This window comes from Bombina bombina, chromosome 5, assembly GCF_027579735.1.
Source record: "Bombina bombina isolate aBomBom1 chromosome 5, aBomBom1.pri, whole genome shotgun sequence".
Taxonomy (NCBI): domain Eukaryota; kingdom Metazoa; phylum Chordata; class Amphibia; order Anura; family Bombinatoridae; genus Bombina; species Bombina bombina.
The window spans coordinates 1,029,308,272-1,029,327,004 of NC_069503.1; the positions used below are offsets into that span (position 1 = coordinate 1,029,308,272).

The 18,733-nt window shown below is 38.8% G+C and overlaps 1 protein-coding gene across 1 annotated transcript in view; it reads left to right on the forward strand.

Annotated features, from left to right (window-relative positions):
• PKHD1L1 (PKHD1 like 1) overlaps window positions 1-14,204 on the forward strand; it is a 224,355-nt gene extending 210,151 nt beyond the window's left edge. Inside the window, exon 79 of the mRNA XM_053715928.1 lies at window positions 13,971-14,204. The gene's annotated coding sequence lies outside the window, so the exon portion shown is untranslated. The remainder of the gene's footprint in view (window positions 1-13,970) is intronic.
• Window positions 14,205-18,733: the final 4,529 nt, after the last annotated feature.

Below are 18,733 nucleotides of genomic sequence, written 5' to 3' on the forward strand. Positions count from 1 at the left end.
GATCTTTTCCCAAAACTCCAATCTATCAGACGGCAAAGGGTACAGCTTCTTAAACCTTGAAGAAGGAGTAAAAGAGGTACCCAGTCTATTCCATTCCCTAGAAATTACATCTGAAATAGCATCAGGAACTGGAAAAACCTCTGGAATAACTTCATGAGGTTTAAAAACTGAATTTAAACGTTTACTAGTTTTAATATCAAGAGGACTAGTCCCCTCCATATCTAATGGAATCAACACCTCTTTCAATAAGGAACGAATATACTCCATTTTAAATAAGTATGAAGATTTGTCAGTGTCATCTGAGGCAGAATCTTCTGAACCAGATAGATCCTCATCAGAGATAGATAAATCAGAATGTTGTCGGTCATTTAAAAATTCATCAATTTTTAAAAGACCTTTTACGTTTATTAGAAGGTGGTATGACAGACAAAGCCTTCTGAATAGAAATAGAAACAAATTCTCTCACATTAACAGGAATATCCTGAGCATTTGATGTTGAAGGAATAACAACAGGTAATGGATAACTACTAATGGAAATATTGTCTGCATGTAAAAGTTTGTCATGACAACTATCACAAATTACAGCCGAAGGTATAGTTACCACAAGTTTACAACAAATGCACTTAGCTTTGGTAGAACCAACATCAGGCAGCAGGATTCCAATAGTGGATTCTGAAACAGGATCAGATTGAGACATCTTGCAATATGTAAGAGAAAAAATAACATATAAAGCAAAATGATCAATTTCCTTATATAACAGTTTCAGGAATGGGAAAAGATGCAAACAGAATAAGCCTCTGGAAACCAGAAGCAAAAATACATGAAGACTTAAATAATGTCAAAAGTCTGGCGCCAAGTATGACGCCCACAACTGAAAACAATATTTTTGGCGCAAAAAACGTCTGCAACAAACACGAGCGTCATAGATGATGCAACTACGTGAAAATTCTCGGCGCCAACTAAGATGCCCGAAATTACGAAAATACGTCAACAAATGTAATTCTCGCGCCAAAAAAGTCTCGAGCCAAGAATGACGCAATAAATAATAGCATTTTGCGTACACGCGAGCCTAACAGCCCGCAATTTAGAAAGAAAGTCAATTTGAAAATATCAGGTAAGAAAAAGTTTCTTTTTTTTTTTTTTTTTTTTTATGCATTTCCCAAAATGAAACTGACAGTCTGCAAAAAGGAAATATACTGATAAACCTGAATCATGGCAAATATAAGTACAAACATTATATTTAGAACTTTACATTTAAAGTGCCAAACCATAGCTGAGAGTGTCTTAATAAAGGAAAACATACTTACCAAAAGACACTCATCTACATAAAGTAGATAGCCAAACCAGTACTGAAACGAGAATCAGCAGAGGTAATGGTATATATAAGAATATATCGTCGATCTGAAAAGGGAGGTAGGAGATGAATCTCTACGACCGATAACAGAGAACCTATGAAATAGATCCCCGTTAGGATGACCATTGCATTCAATAGGTAATACTCCCTTCACATCCCTCTGTCATTCACTGCACTCTGAGAGGAACCGGGCTTCAGCATGCTGAGAAGCGCATATCAACGTAGAAATCTAGCACAAACTTACTTCACCACCTCCATAGGAGGCAAAGTTTGTAAAACTGATTTGTGGGTGTGGTGGGGGGTGTATTTATAGGCATTTTGAGGTTTTGGAAACTTTGCCCCTCCTGGTAGGAATGTATATCCCATACGTCACTAGCTCATGGACTCTTGCCAATTACATGAAAGAAATGATCTTTATATTTATATATATATATATATATATATATATATATATATATATACATATATATATATATATAATCTTTTGATATACTGTCAATTACCTTTAACATTGTCTGAAATGTTATTTGTCTCCTAGGTGAATGCTTCAATACACATGACAACTGCTTTATGTGTTTAAACGCATTTGTTTTCACTTAACCTATGTATATCAATACATTACATTCAATTGCCATTTGTATATAATTTCTCCAACATTTGTGTGTCCGGTCCACGGCGTCATCCTTACTTGTGGGATATTCTCTTCCCCAACAGGAAATGGCAAAGAGTCCCAGCAAAGCTGGTCACATGATCCCTCCTAGGCTCTGCCCACCCCAGTCATTCTCTTTGCCGTTGTACAGGCAACATCTCCAAGGAGATGGTTAAGAGTTTTTTTGGTGTTTAAATGTAGTTTTTATTCTTCTATCAAGTGTTTGTTATTTTAAAATAGTGCTGGTATGTACTATTTACTCTGAAACAGAAAAGGATGAAGATTTCTGTTTGTAAGAGGAAGATGATTTTAGCAGACAGTAACTAAAATCGATTGCTGTTTCCACATAGGACTGTTGAGATGAAGTAACTTCAGTTGGGGGAAACAGTTAGCAGACTCTTCTGCTTAAGGTATGACTAGCCATATTTCTAACAAGACTGTGTAATGCTGGAAGGCTGTCATTTCCCCTCATGGGGACCGGTAAGCCATTTTCTTAGTCAAAAACAAACAGAATAAAGGGCTTATTATGGGCTAAAAAACTGGTAGACATTTTTATGGGCTAAATCGTTTGCTTTATTTGTGCATATTATTCAAATTTAGGCTAACAATTGACATTTATAATCTTGGGGAACGTTTATAAAACGGCAGGCACTGTATTGGACACCTTTTTCAGTCAGGGGGCCTTTCTAGTCATAGACTGAGCCTCATTTTCGCGCCATTAATGCGCAGTTGTTTTTTGAGAGCAGGGCATGCAGATGCATGTGTGAGGATCTAAGAATCTCTGAAAAAGCTTTTAGAAGGCGTCATTTGGTATCGTATTCCCCTCAGGGCTTGGTTGGGTCTTAGCAAAGACTGTATCTGGGACTGTATAGGGGTTAAATTGAAAAACGGCTCCGGTTCCGTTATTTTAAGGGTTAAAGCTCTGAAATTTGGTGTGCAATACTTTTAAGGCTTTAAGACACTGTGGTGAAAATTTGGTGATTTTTGAACAATTCCTTCATACTTTTTCACATATTCAGTAATAAAGTGTTTTCTGTTTGAAATTTAAAGTGACAGTAACGGTTTTATTTTAAAACGTTTTTTGTGCATTATTGACAAGTTTAAGCCTGTTTAACATGTCTGTACCTTCAGATAAGCTATGTTCTATATGTATGAAAGCAAATGTGTCTCCCCATTTAAATTTATGTGATAATTGTGCCATAGCGTCCAAACAAAGTAAGGACAGTACTGCCACAAATAATGATATTGCCCAAGATGATTGCTCAAATGAGGGGAGTAAACATGATACTACATCATCTCCTACTGTGTCTACACCAGTTTTGCCCATGCAGAAGGCCCCTAGTACATCTAGTGCGCCAATACTTATTACCATGCAACAATTAACGGCTGTAATGGATAACTCCATAGCAAATCTTTTATCCAAAATGCCTACTTATCAGAGAAAGCGCGATTGCTCTGTTTTAAACACTGAAGAGCAAGAGGACGCTGATGATAATTGTTCTGTCATACCCTCACACCAATCTGAAGGGGCCATGAGGGAGGTTTTGTCTGAGGGAGAAATTTCAGATTCAGGAAAAATTTCTCATCAAGCTGAACCTGATGTTGTGACATTTAAATTTAAATTAGAACATCTCCGCGCACTGCTTAAGGAGGTGTTATCTACTCTGGATGATTGTGACAATTTGGTCATTCCAGAGAAATTATGCAAGATGGACAGGTTCCTAGAGGTTCCGGTGCCCCCCGACGCTTTTCCTATACCCAAGCGGGTGGCGGACATAGTAAATAAAGAGTGGGAAAAGCCCGGCATACCTTTTGTTCCTTCCCCTATATTTAAGAAATTATTTCCTATGGTCGACCCCAGAAAGGACTTATGGCAGACAGTCCCCAAGGTCGAGGGGGCAGTTTCTACTCTAAACAAACGCACTACTATTCCTATCGAAGATAGTTGTGCTTTCAAAGATCCTATGGATAAAAAATTGGAAGGTTTGCTTAAAGATTTTTGTACAGCAAGGCTACCTTCTACAACCAATTTCATGCATTGTTCCTGTCACTACGGCAGCATGGTTCTGGTTCGAGGAACTAGAAAAGTCGCTCAGTAGAGAAACTCCATATGAGGAGGTTATGGACAGAGTTCACGCACTTAAATTGGCTAACTCTTTTATTTTAGATGCCGCTTTGCAATTAGCAAAATTAGCGGCGAAAAATTCAGGGTTTGCTATTGTGGTGCGCAGAGCGCTTTGGCTAAAGTCTTGGTCAGCGGATGTGTCATCCAAGACAAAATTACTTAACATTCCTTTCAAAGGTAAAACTTTATTTGGACCTGATTTGAAAGAGATTATTTCAGACATCACTGGGGGAAAGGGCCACGCCCTTCCACAGGATAGGTCTTTTAAGGCTAAGAATAAGTCTTATTTTCGTCCCTTTCGCAGAAATGGACCAGCCTCTAATTCTGCATCCTCTAAGCAAGAGGGTAATGCCTCACAACCCAAACCAGCCTGGAAACCAATGCAAGGCTGGAACAAGGGTAAGCAGGCCAAGAAGCCTGCCACTGCTAACAAGACAGCATGAAGGAGTAGCCCCCGATCCGGGACCGGATCTGGTGGGGGGCAGACTCTCTCTCTTTGCTCAGGCTTGGGCAAGAGATGTTCAGGATCCTTGGGCGCTAGAAATAGTTTCTCAAGGTTATCTCCTGGAATTCAAGGAACTACCCCCAAGGGGAAGGTTCCACAAGTCTCACTTATCCTCAAACCAAATAAAGAGACAGGCATTCTTACATTGTGTAGAAGACCTTTTAAAGATGGGAGTGATACACCCAGTTCCAATAAAGGAACAAGGAATGGGATTTTATTCCAATCTGTTCGTAGTTCCCAAAAAAGAGGGAACGTTCAGACCAATTTTGGATTTGAAGATCCTAAACAAATTTCTCAGGGTACCTTCGTTCAAAATGGAAACTATTCGAACGATTCTACCCACCATCCAGGAAAGTCAATTTATGACTACCGTGGATCTAAAGGATGCGTACCTACATATCCCTATCCACAAGGAACATCATCAGTTCCTAAGGTTCGCTTTTCTGGACAAACATTACCAGTTTGTGGCTCTTCCATTCGGATTAGCCACTGCTCCAAGGATTTTCACAAAGGTGCTAGGGTCTCTTCTAGCGGTTCTAAGACCAAGGGGCATTGCAGTAGTACCTTACTTGGATGACATTCTAATACAAGCGTCGTCCCTGTCAAAGGCAAAGGCTCATACGGACATCGTTCTAGCCTTTCTCACATCTCACGGATGGAAGGTGAACAAAGAAAAGAGTTCTCTGTCCCCGTCTACAAGAGTTCCCTTCTTGGGAACAATAATAGATTCCTTAGAAATGAGGATTTTTCTGACAGAGGTCAGAAAATCAAAACTTCAAAGCTCTTGTCAAGTGCTTCATTCTGTTTCTCGTCCTTCCATAGTGCAGTGCATGGAAGTAATAGGATTGATGGTTGCAACAATGGACATAGTTCCTTTTGCACGAATTCATCTAAGACCATTACAACTGTGCATGCTCAAACAGTGGAATGGGGATTATACAGACTTGTCTCCAATGATTCAAGTAGATCAAAAGACCAGAGATTCACTCCGTTGGTGGCTGACCCTGGACCATCTGTCCCAGGGAATGAGCTTCCGCAGGCCAGAGTGGGTCATTGTCACGACCGACGCCAGTCTAGTGGGCTGGGGTGCGGTCTGGGAATCCCTGAAAGCTCAGGGTCTATGGTCTCGGGAAGAGTCTCTTCTCCCGATAAACATTCTGGAACTGAGAGCGATATTCAATGCTCTCAGAGCTTGGCCTCAACTAGCAAAGGCCAAATTCATAAGGTTCCAATCAGACAACATGACGACTGTTGCTTATATCAATCATCAAGGGGGAACAAAGAGTTCCCTGGCGATGAAAGAAGTGACCAAAATAATTCAATGGGAGGATCACTCCTGCCACTTGTCTGCGATCCACATCCCAGGAGTGGAAAATTGGGAAGCGGATTTTCTGAGTCGTCAGACATTTCATCCGGGGGAGTGGGAACTCCATCCGGAAATCTTTGCCCAAATAACTCAATTATGGGGCATTCCAGACATGGATCTGATGGCGTCTCGTCAGAACTTCAAGGTTCCTTGCTACGGGTCCAGATCCAGGGATCCCAAGGCGACTCTAGTAGACGCACTAGTAGCACCTTGGACTTTCAACCTAGCTTACGTATTCCCACCGTTTCCTCTCATTCCCAGGCTGGTAGCCAGGATCAATCAGGAGAGGGCCTCGGTGATCTTGATAGCTCCTGCGTGGTCACGCAGGACTTGGTATGCAGACCTGGTGAATATGTCATCGGCTCCACCATGGAAGCTACCTTTGAGACAGGACCTTCTTGTTCAAGGTCCATTCGAACACCCAAATCTGGTCTCCCTCCAACTGACGGCTTGGAGATTGAACGCTTGATTCTATCAAAGCGTGGGTTTTCAGATTCGGTGATAGATACTCTGGTTCAGGCCAGAAAACCTGTAACTAGAAAAATTTACCATAAAATATGGAAAAAATATATCTGTTGGTGTGAATCCAAAGGATTCCCATGGAATAAGATAAAAATTCCTAAGATTCTCTCCTTTCTTCAAGAAGGTTTGGAGAAAGGATTATCTGCAAGTTCTCTAAAGGGACAGATCTCTGCTTTATCTGTCTTACTACACAAAAGACTGGCAGCTGTGCCAGATGTTCAAGCATTTGTTCAGGCTCTGGTTAGGATCAAGCCTGTTTACAGACCTTTGACTCCTCCCTGGAGTCTAAATCTAGTTCTTTCAGTTCTTCAAGGGGTTCCGTTTGAACCCTTACATTCCATAGATATTAAGTTACTATCTTGGAAAGTTTTGTTTTTGGTTGCAATTTCTTCTGCTAGAAGAGTTTCAGAGTTATCTGCTCTGCAGTGTTCTCCTCCTTATCTGGTGTTCCATGCAGATAAGGTGGTTTTGCGTACTAAGCCTGGTTTTCTTCCTAAAGTTGTTTCTAACAAAAATATTAACCAGGAGATAGTTGTACCTTCTTTGTGTCCGAATCCAGTTTCAAAGAAGGAACGTTTGTTACACAATTTGGACGTTGTCCGTGCTCTAAAGTTCTATTTAGAGGCTACTAAAGATTTCAGACAAACATCTTCCTTGTTTGTTGTTTATTCTGGTAAAAGGAGAGGTCAAAAAGCGACTTCTACCTCTCTTGCCTTTTGGCTTAAAAGCATTATCCGATTGGCTTATGAGACTGCCGGACGGCAGCCTCCTGAAAGAATCACAGCTCACTCCACTAGGGCTGTGGCTTCCACATGGGCCTTCAAGAACGAGGCTTCTGTTGACCAGATATGTAAGGCAGCGACTTGGTCTTCACTGCACACTTTTGCCAAATTTTACAAATTTGATACTTTTGCTTCTTTGGAGGCTATTTTTGGGAGAAAGGTTTTGCAAGCTGTGGTGCCTTCCGTTTAGGTGACCTGATTTGCTCCCTCCCTTCATCCGTGTCCTAAAGCTTTGGTATTGGTTCCCACAAGTAAGGATGACGCCGTGGACCGGACACACCAATGTTGGAGAAAAAAGAAATTATGCTTACCTGATAAATTACTTTCTCCAACGGTGTGTCCGGTCCACGGCCCGCCCTGGTTTTTTTAATCAGGTCTGATGAATTATTTTCTCTAACTACAGTCACCACGGTATCATATGGTTTCTCCTATATATATTTCCTCCTGTCCGTCGGTCGAATGACTGGGGTGGGCGGAGCCTAGGAGGGATCATGTGACCAGCTTTGCTGGGACTCTTTGCCATTTCCTGTTGGGGAAGAGAATATCCCACAAGTAAGGATGACGCCGTGGACCGGACACACCGTTGGAGAAAGTAATTTATCAGGTAAGCATAAATTCTGTTTTTTGTTATTTTTTTAATTAACATTTTTAAAATATCCAAACAATTAATTGCAAAGATGCACAAACATTCAAATTAATGATATTTATTGTGTCTAAACATGTATCATATTTTAAAATGATGATCTGAAGATGCACTAAAACATAAGATGTATAAGAAACCATCAGAAAAACAAGTGAAAACTGATTTTAAAGGGACATGAAACCCACAATTCCTTCATACTTTTTCACATATTCAGTAATAAAGTGTTTTCTGTTTGAAATTTAAAGTGACAGTAACGGTTTTATTTTAAAACGTTTTTTGTGCATTATTGACAAGTTTAAGCCTGTTTAACATGTCTGTACCTTCAGATAAGCTATGTTCTATATGTATGAAAGCAAATGTGTCTCCCCATTTAAATTTATGTGATAATTGTGCCATAGCGTCCAAACAAAGTAAGGACAGTACTGCCACAAATAATGATATTGCCCAAGATGATTGCTCAAATGAGGGGAGTAAACATGATACTACATCATCTCCTACTGTGTCTACACCAGTTTTGCCCATGCAGGAGGCCCCTAGTACATCTAGTGCGCCAATACTTATTACCATGCAACAATTAACGGCTGTAATGGATAACTCCATAGCAAATCTTTTATCCAAAATGCCTACTTATCAGAGAAAGCGCGATTGCTCTGTTTTAAACACTGAAGAGCAAGAGGACGCTGATGATAATTGTTCTGTCATACCCTCACACCAATCTGAAGGGGCCATGAGGGAGGTTTTGTCTGAGGGAGAAATTTCAGATTCAGGAAAAATTTCTCATCAAGCTGAACCTGATGTTGTGACATTTAAATTTAAATTAGAACATCTCCGCGCACTGCTTAAGGAGGTGTTATCTACTCTGGATGATTGTGACAATTTGGTCATTCCAGAGAAATTATGCAAGATGGACAGGTTCCTAGAGGTTCCGGTGCCCCCCGACGCTTTTCCTATACCCAAGCCGGTGGAGGACATAGTAAATAAAGAGTGGGAAAAGCCCGGCATACCTTTTGTTCCTCCCCCTATATTTAAGAAATTATTTCCTATGGTCGACCCCAGAAAGGACTTATGGCAGACAGTCCCCAAGGTCGAGGGGGCAGTTTCTACTCTAAACAAACGCACTACTATTCCTATCGAAGATAGTTGTGCTTTCAAAGATCCTATGGATAAAAAATTGGAAGGTTTGCTTAAAAAGATTTTTGTACAGCAAGGCTACCTTCTACAACCAATTTCATGCATTGTTCCTGTCACTACGGCAGCGTGGTTCTGGTTCGAGGAACTAGAAAAGTCGCTCAGTAGAGAAACTCCATATGAGGAGGTTATGGACAGAGTTCACGCACTTAAATTGGCTAACTCTTTTATTTTAGATGCCGCTTTGCAATTAGCAAAATTAGCGGCGAAAAATTCAGGGTTTGCTATTGTGGTGCGCAGAGCGCTTTGGCTAAAGTCTTGGTCAGCGGAGGTGTCATCCAAGACAAAATTACTTAACATTCCTTTCAAAGGTAAAACTTTATTTGGACCTGATTTGAAAGAGATTATTTCAGACATCACTGGGGGAAAGGGCCACGCCCTTCCACAGGATAGGTCTTTTAAGGCTAAGAATAAGTCTTATTTTCGTCCCTTTCGCAGAAATGGACCAGCCTCTAATTCTGCATCCTCTAAGCAAGAGGGTAATGCCTCACAACCCAAACCAGCCTGGAAACCATTGCAAGGCTGGAACAAGGGTAAGCAGGCCAAGAAGCCTGCCACTGCTAACAAGACAGCATGAAGGAGTAGCCCCCGATCCGGGACCGGATCTGGTGGGGGGCAGACTCTCTCTCTTTGCTCAGGCTTGGGCAAGAGATGTTCAGGATCCTTGGGCGCTAGAAATAGTTTCTCAAGGTTATCTCCTGGAATTCAAGGAACTACCCCCAAGGGGAAGGTTCCACAAGTCTCACTTATCCTCAAACCAAATAAAGAGACAGGCATTCTTACATTGTGTAGAAGACCTGTTAAAGATGGGAGTGATACACCCAGTTCCAATAAAGGAACAAGGAATGGGATTTTATTCCAATCTGTTCGTAGTTCCCAAAAAAGAGGGAACGTTCAGACCAATTTTGGATTTGAAGATCCTAAACAAATTTCTCAGGGTACCTTCGTTCAAAATGGAAACTATTCGAACGATTCTACCCACCATCCAGGAAAGTCAATTTATGACTACCGTGGATCTAAAGGATGCGTACCTACATATCCCTATCCACAAGGAACATCATCAGTTCCTAAGGTTCGCTTTTCTGGACAAACATTACCAGTTTGTGGCTCTTCCATTCGGATTAGCCACTGCTCCAAGGATTTTCACAAAGGTGCTAGGGTCCCTTCTAGCGGTTCTAAGACCAAGGGGCATTGCAGTAGTACCTTACTTGGACGACATTCTAATACAAGCGTCGTCCCTGTCAAAGGCAAAGGCTCATACGGACATCGTTCTAGCCTTTCTCACATCTCACGGATGGAAGGTGAACAAAGAAAAGAGTTCTCTGTCCCCGTCTACAAGAGTTCCCTTCTTGGGAACAATAATAGATTCCTTAGAAATGAGGATTTTTCTGACAGAGGTCAGAAAATCAAAACTTCAAAGCTCTTGTCAAGTGCTTCATTCTGTTTCTCGTCCTTCCATAGTGCAGTGCATGGAAGTAATAGGATTGATGGTTGCAAAAATGGACATAGTTCCTTTTGCACGAATTCATCTAAGACCATTACAACTGTGCATGCTCAAACAGTGGAATGGGGATTATACAGACTTGTCTCCAATGATTCAAGTAGATCAAAAGACCAGAGATTCACTCCGTTGGTGGCTGACCCTGGACCATCTGTCCCAGGGAATGAGCTTCCGCAGGCCAGAGTGGGTCATTGTCACGACCGACGCCAGTCTAGTGGGCTGGGGTGCGGTCTGGGAATCCCTGAAAGCTCAGGGTCTATGGTCTCGGGAAGAGTCTCTTCTCCCGATAAACATTCTGGAACTGAGAGCGATATTCAATGCTCTCAGAGCTTGGCCTCAACTAGCAAAGGCCAAATTCATAAGGTTCCAATCAGACAACATGACGACTGTTGCTTATATCAATCATCAAGGGGGAACAAAGAGTTCCCTGGCGATGAAAGAAGTGACCAAAATAATTCAATGGGAGGATCACTCCTGCCACTTGTCTGCGATCCACATCCCAGGAGTGGAAAATTGGGAAGCGGATTTTCTGAGTCGTCAGACATTTCATCCGGGGGAGTGGGAACTCCATCCGGAAATCTTTGCCCAAATAACTCAATTATGGGGCATTCCAGACATGGATCTGATGGCGTCTCGTCAGAACTTCAAGGTTCCTTGCTACGGGTCCAGATCCAGGGATCCCAAGGCGACTCTAGTAGACGCACTAGTAGCACCTTGGACTTTCAACCTAGCTTACGAATTCCCACCGTTTCCTCTCATTCCCAGGCTGGTAGCCAGGATCAATCAGGAGAGGGCCTCGGTGATCTTGATAGCTCCTGCGTGGTCACGCAGGACTTGGTATGCAGACCTGGTGAATATGTCATCGGCTCCACCATGGAAGCTACCTTTGAGACAGGACCTTCTTGTTCAAGGTCCATTCAAACACCCAAATCTGGTCTCCCTCCAACTGACGGCTTGGAGATTGAACGCTTGATTCTATCAAAGCGTGGGTTTTCAGATTCGGTGATAGATACTCTGGTTCAGGCCAGAAAACCTGTAACTAGAAAAATTTACCATAAAATATGGAAAAAATATATCTGTTGGTGTGAATCCAAAGGATTCCCATGGAATAAGATAAAAATTCCTAAGATTCTCTCCTTTCTTCAAGAAGGTTTGGAGAAAGGATTATCTGCAAGTTCTCTAAAGGGACAGATCTCTGCTTTATCTGTCTTACTACACAAAAGACTGGCAGCTGTGCCAGATGTTCAAGCATTTGTTCAGGCTCTGGTTAGGATCAAGCCTGTTTACAGACCTTTGACTCCTCCCTGGAGTCTAAATCTAGTTCTTTCAGTTCTTCAAGGGGTTCCGTTTGAACCCTTACATTCCATAGATATTAAGTTACTATCTTGGAAAGTTTTGTTTTTGGTTGCAATTTCTTCTGCTAGAAGAGTTTCAGAGTTATCTGCTCTGCAGTGTTCTCCTCCTTATCTGGTGTTCCATGCAGATAAGGTGGTTTTGCGTACTAAGCCTGGTTTTCTTCCTAAAGTTGTTTCTAACAAAAATATTAACCAGGAGATAGTTGTACCTTCTTTGTGTCCGAATCCAGTTTCAAAGAAGGAACGTTTGTTACACAATTTGGACGTTGTCCGTGCTCTAAAGTTCTATTTAGAGGCTACTAAAGATTTCAGACAAACATCTTCCTTGTTTGTTGTTTATTCTGGTAAAAGGAGAGGTCAAAAAGCGACTTCTACCTCTCTTTCCTTTTGGCTTAAAAGCATTATCCGATTGGCTTATGAGACTGCCGGGCGGCAGCCTCCTGAAAGAATCACAGCTCACTCCACTAGGGCTGTGGCTTCCACATGGGCCTTCAAGAACGAGGCTTCTGTTGACCAGATATGTAAGGCAGCGACTTGGTCTTCACTGCACACTTTTGCCAAATTTTACAAATTTGATACTTTTGCTTCTTTGGAGGCTATTTTTGGGAGAAAGGTTTTGCAAGCTGTGGTGCCTTCCGTTTAGGTGACCTGATTTGCTCCCTCCCTTCATCCGTGTCCTAAAGCTTTGGTATTGGTTCCCACAAGTAAGGATGACGCCGTGGACCGGACACACCAATGTTGGAGAAAACAGAATTTATGCTTACCTGATAAATTACTTTCTCCAACGGTGTGTCCGGTCCACGGCCCGCCCTGGTTTTTTTAATCAGGTCTGATGAATTATTTTCTCTAACTACAGTCACCACGGTATCATATGGTTTCTCCTATATATATTTCCTCCTGTCCGTCGGTCGAATGACTGGGGTGGGCGGAGCCTAGGAGGGATCATGTGACCAGTTTTGCTGGGACTCTTTGCCATTTCCTGTTGGGGAAGAGAATATCCCACAAGTAAGGATGACGCCGTGGACCGGACACACCGTTGGAGAAAGTAATTTATCAGGTAAGCATAAATTCTGTTTTTTGTTATTTTTTTAATTAACATTTTTAAAATATCCAAACAATTAATTGCAAAGATGCACAAACATTCAAACTAATGATATTTATTGTGTCTAAACATGTATCATATTTTAAAATGATGATCTGAAGATGCACTAAAACATAAGATGTATAAGAAACCATCAGAAAAACAAGTGAAAACTGATTTTAAAGGGACATGAAACCCACAATACAATTTTAAACAGATTTTCAATGTACTCCTATTGTTAAATTTGCTTCTTTCTCTTGAAATCCTTTGCTCAAGGAGCATCAATGCACTACTGGGATCTAGATGAACACATGGGGGGGGGGGCTGGTCAGAGGCATTTATGTGTAGCTACCAATCAGCAGCAGCAGTGAACTTATGTTTCTGAGCTCACCTATGCTTGCTTTTCAACAAAAGATAACAAGTGAACAAAACAAGTTATGTAATAGAAGGAAATTGTAAAGTTGTTTAAAATTGCACGCTCTATCTGAACCACAAAAGAAAACTGTGGGGTTTCATGTTCCTTTAATGTTGGATTTGAATGTCTTTGAATCTGAGAACAAAAGTGAGTCTTCTAACAGACTGGAAAAGGGGCCAATGTATGAAAGTGCAAAGTAATTGAAGCTGGCAAGGCTGGAGAGACCTATTAATGAAATTTGCCCACCAAGCTGTTCTTCTAATATTCCGATGCTCTCCTTTATGAGCCAGTCCTTGTATGTAATGTGGCTTAATGCTTTGTTTTTACCCTAGACACTTTGTATAAATGATATCTTCTTGTATACTGTCTTCCTTTAACCATTTTATATTGTTGTTCCTATGTGATCTGCAAGTAAACATAAACGTATGTGTAATTTTAATATAATTATACAGTAATATATATACATATATATGCTTATTTACAGGTCAGTCAAGATTGTCTTCAAAAGAGTAATACAAACAACTTGAAGAAACTACATCTAAGAAGAAAACACTATAAATAAAAGGATTACAAAAAATGAAAAGAAGATACAGTCAAAAGCAAATTCCATAAAATAAAGTGAATTGATCTGTAACAACTGTTATATTTTTAGAAAACAACTTATTTTTGGCCCAGTACTATGTTATTTAAAGTGTTTAATAAAAACATTTTTATTTTATTTTTGGTAACAAAATGATAGTATTTCAAGTAAATTAAGAAATGATTTCCTATCTGTCAATGTTAGTCTCCAGGCACAAAATAGAAGGAAGAAAAGCTCTGAATACCAGAAGGCTATTTCATTTGATAATTTTATTAATTAAATCAGTTTTTTTTATAAAAACTAGACTTTTAGGAACTAATAATTAAAGGTTGGCTATTAAATGCAATTATTAAATGCACATTAAAGGGATAGGAAAAACAAAATTAAACTTGCATTATTCAGATAGAGCATGTTATTTTAAGACACTTCTAAATTAACTTTTATTTTCAAATTTGCTTTGTTCTCTTGCAATCTCTTGTTGGCTAACTAGATGTGCTCAGCTAGATGCCAGTATTGCATTGCTGTTCCTTCAGCAAACGATAAAAAGAGAATTATTATTTTCAAATGTGCTTCATTCTCTTGGTATCCCGTTTAAAAAAAGAATATGCACATATCCTACAGTAGTGGGAGCTAGCTGCTGATTGGCGCATGCTCACATTTGTCTCTTGTGATTGGCTAACTAGATGTGTTCGACTATCTGCCAGTAGTGTATTACTGTTCATTTAGCAAAGGATAACAAGAGAATAAAGCAGATTTGATAATTGGAAAGTTTAAAAAATTGTATGTTCTATCCAAATCATGAAAGAAAATTTGGGGGATTCCTATCCATTTAAAGTTATTTCTATTTCTGTTGTTGCACCTAAAACAAAGTATTTAAAAACAAATTTTGTTTTTGTTGTTGCAGTTCTAAAACATGCATTTTCATTTTTGTTCATGCGTATGGAGGTGTGTCCAAAATGATATCACTGTGGGAGCTGTTCATATCAACCAGTGAACAACATATACCTAGGGTTTAGTTATGAACAAACATGCATTCCATGTTAGTTTCAAAAGCCATTTAAACAGATTAACTTAAAAGGGCATACTAGTTCAAAAACAAGATGGTCTATTGTGCAGGACACAGCGATTGACATCTAAACGTATTGCAACTCTTAAAGGGACAGTCTACAATAGAATTTTTATTGTTTAAAAAAAAAAAAAAAAATAGATAATACCTTTATTACCCATTCCCCAGTTTTGCATATCTAACAGTTATATTAATATACTTTTTACCTCTGTGATTACCTTGTATCTAAGAATCTTCTGACAGCTCCTGATCACATGACTTTATTTATTATCTATTGACTTGCATTTAGAACCGTGTTGAGCTAACTCTTAAAGGGACAGTCTACAATATAATTGTTATTGTTTTAAAGGATAGATAATCCCTTTATTAACCATTCCCCAGTTTAGTACAACCAACACAGTTATATTAATATACTTTTTACCTCTGTGATCACCTTGTTTCTAAGCATCTTCTGACAGACCCCTGATCACATGACTGTGACTATTTATTATCTATTGACTATTTATTTATCTATTGGCATTTAGTACTGTGTTGTGCTAAATCTTAAATAACTTTCCGGGCATGAACACATTGTTATCTATATGGCCCACATGAACTAGCAGTATCCTGTTGTGAAAAGCAAATACAAAAGCATGTGATTAAGAGGCTGTCAATAGAGCCTTTGAAACAGGCAGAAATTTAGAGGTTTAAATGTGATAAATTATATTAATATAACAATATTGGTTGTGCAAAGCTGGGGAATGGGTAGAAAAGGCATTATCTATCTTTTTAAACAATAACAATTTTTGTGTATACTGTCCCTTTAAGTGGCTTGTTAGCTATGTGTTTAACCTTTTTTAGGAAATAAACACAAAGTTAATTATTGCAATAATGAAATGTTCTAAGCATTATTTGAACTAGCATGCCCTTTGATTTTTATGTCAAAACTATTGTCAATATGATTAATTACTGCTTTCCACATGCATAACGTTTTTTTTTTTTTTTTTTTTAAATTTCGTGTTCCTTTAAATATGATCAAAAATGACAATATATAATGGGCTTTGTATTTACAATAAAGTAAAAAGTTGGTTTTATTTTTGTTCAAAATGACTATCAAATCAGTGAAACTTTGCACACAGGCAATATTTAATTACATATATTTATAAATATATTATTGCCTGGAATAAGGCTAATACTTGCCGTAATTAGATTTTTCTGTAAAGGGACATGAAACCACATTTTTTTGTATTTTATGATTCAGATAGAGCATTCATTTTTAAATAACTTTCAAATTTACTTCTATTAGCCATTTTGCATCATTCTCTTAGTATCCTTTGATAAAGGAACAGCAGTGCACTACTGGGAGCTAGCTAAACAAACCAGTAAGCCAATGATAAGGAGCTTATATGTGCAGCCATAAATCAGCAGTTAGTTACCAGCTCCTGAGCCTACCTAGGTACACTTTTCAACAAAGGATACAGAGAACTGAGCAAGTTAAATAACAGCATCAATTGGAAAGTTGTTAAAAATTGTTAATCAGAAAAGAAAAATGTTGTATTTCATGTCTGTTTCATTTTCCTATGACAAAGGGACACTGAGCCCTATTTTTTTTCTTTCATGATTCAACTAGAGCATAAAATTTTAAGCAACTTTCTAATTTACTCCTATTATCAAATTTTCTTCATTCTCTTGGTATCTTTATTTGAAAAGCAAAAATGTAAGCTTAGAAGCCAGCCCATTTTTGGTGAACAACCTGGGATAAATTCACCCACCAATAAACAAGTGCTGTCCAGTGTCTGAACCAAAAATTGTCTGGCTCCTTAGCTTAGATGCCTTATTTTTCAAATAAAGATAGCAAGAGAACGAAGAAAAATTGATAATAGGAGTAAATTAGAAAGTTGCTTAAAATTGCATGCACTATCCGAATAATGAAAGAAACAATTTGGGTTCAGTGTCCCTTTAAGTATGAGAATTGCTTTTTAATCGTTAAGTAACCATAAAATCTGGAGAAGAAAAAGTCATCAAACGACTGGGTAATTTTGCCTGAAGCCAAACTGTCTAGTATAAAACTGGACATGTGTATTCTCAGAAACCAGTGCCTTTATAAGATTTATTTAAATTTATTTGAACTGATTTAAAACAAGACACACTTTTTAAATGTGAAAAACCAGTGCCTCTCTAGTATATGTAGCTGTTCCCATGACATCTGCAGTGAGGCAAACTGCTGTTTACACATCAGCTGCATTTACTTAGTGTAAAATGCATCATCAAAGAGGCTATGTTAAACACCAAAACAGAAATGAATTGAGAAGCATAACCTTCTATGCATACTGTCTAGAACAAATAATCTTTGAGTATATGTACTGTACATTGTGACAATAATATAATTGTATGTCTGTGAAATGTTTAATTAAAGGACTCTTAATGAATAAATGACATGCTCTAACTAATGACATAATAGAGTTTTTGCCTTATTGATCCTAATTATAGGGTTGATCACAATCCTTTAGAAAAACTTTTCAACTGATTTATCTACACAAACTAAAATAATACTTATATGCTAAATCAATTGAAAGTGATGCAGCATAATCATAAAAAGCTGACAGAAAAATATCACCTGAACATCTCTATGTAAAAAATCTCAAAATTTCCTCAGTTCACCAGAGTAAGTGTTCTGTAAAAAGTTATATTTCAGTTACTGCCCAGCTTTAGGTTAAAAAAAGGGAAGAAATGAACAGCAGCCAATCAGCATCAGCAGTGCTGAGGTCGTGAACTGTTTTACTGTGATCTCATGAGATTTCATAGTAAACGTCCTTAAACTTAATAGGGAAATAACATGAGTGTGCATAAGGCATACTCCCTTGCAAGTCCTAGGACAGGCATACTGATTTGTTGCTTAAAGTCCTTTACAATGGGGTTTGAATACTTAGGACGTTTTGAGGTAAAATATCTTTCTTTTTTACATAGAGATGTTCAGGTGATATTTACTAGTCAGCTTTTTACAGCTTTGCTGCATCACTTTCAAGTGTTTTAACATTTGGGTATTATGTCCCTTTAATGGTGACTTTCTGTAGATAAGTGTGACTGCTGTCCCTGATTGTCTCAATGGTAGTTTCCTGCTAAGGTACTGTATTGCTTGTGGATCATCAGCAGGACCTTTCTGCAGTGGTTAAACACATAAGAGTTTGATCACCATCATGTAGCTAAATTTATCAAATTATATGTCTACAAAAATATCCATAGACTTTAATGGTGAATTTTGTAGAAAAAATATTTAATAGACGGATTGTAATGGACCCCATAATTAAGAGTTAGACAATGTCATATTTTTCATTGCATTACAATGTCCCTTTGAATTAAAAAAAAAATACATTTCACAATTTAATTACATTAATATATGTTTTTGTGAAATAGAAGAACTTTCAATAAAAATATTCATGTACTAAAAATTTGTCTTTTTTACTTGAAATAAAATACTATATTCATAGTTTCCAAATGTTCAGCAGGTGACCCAGGGGGTGTAAGATTGGTTCATGATTAGACTTCATTTCAACCCTACAGCACCTCTCAGTCACACGTTTGCAACAGACCTCAAGTTAGACACCTGGCTAGCTGCTCGTCT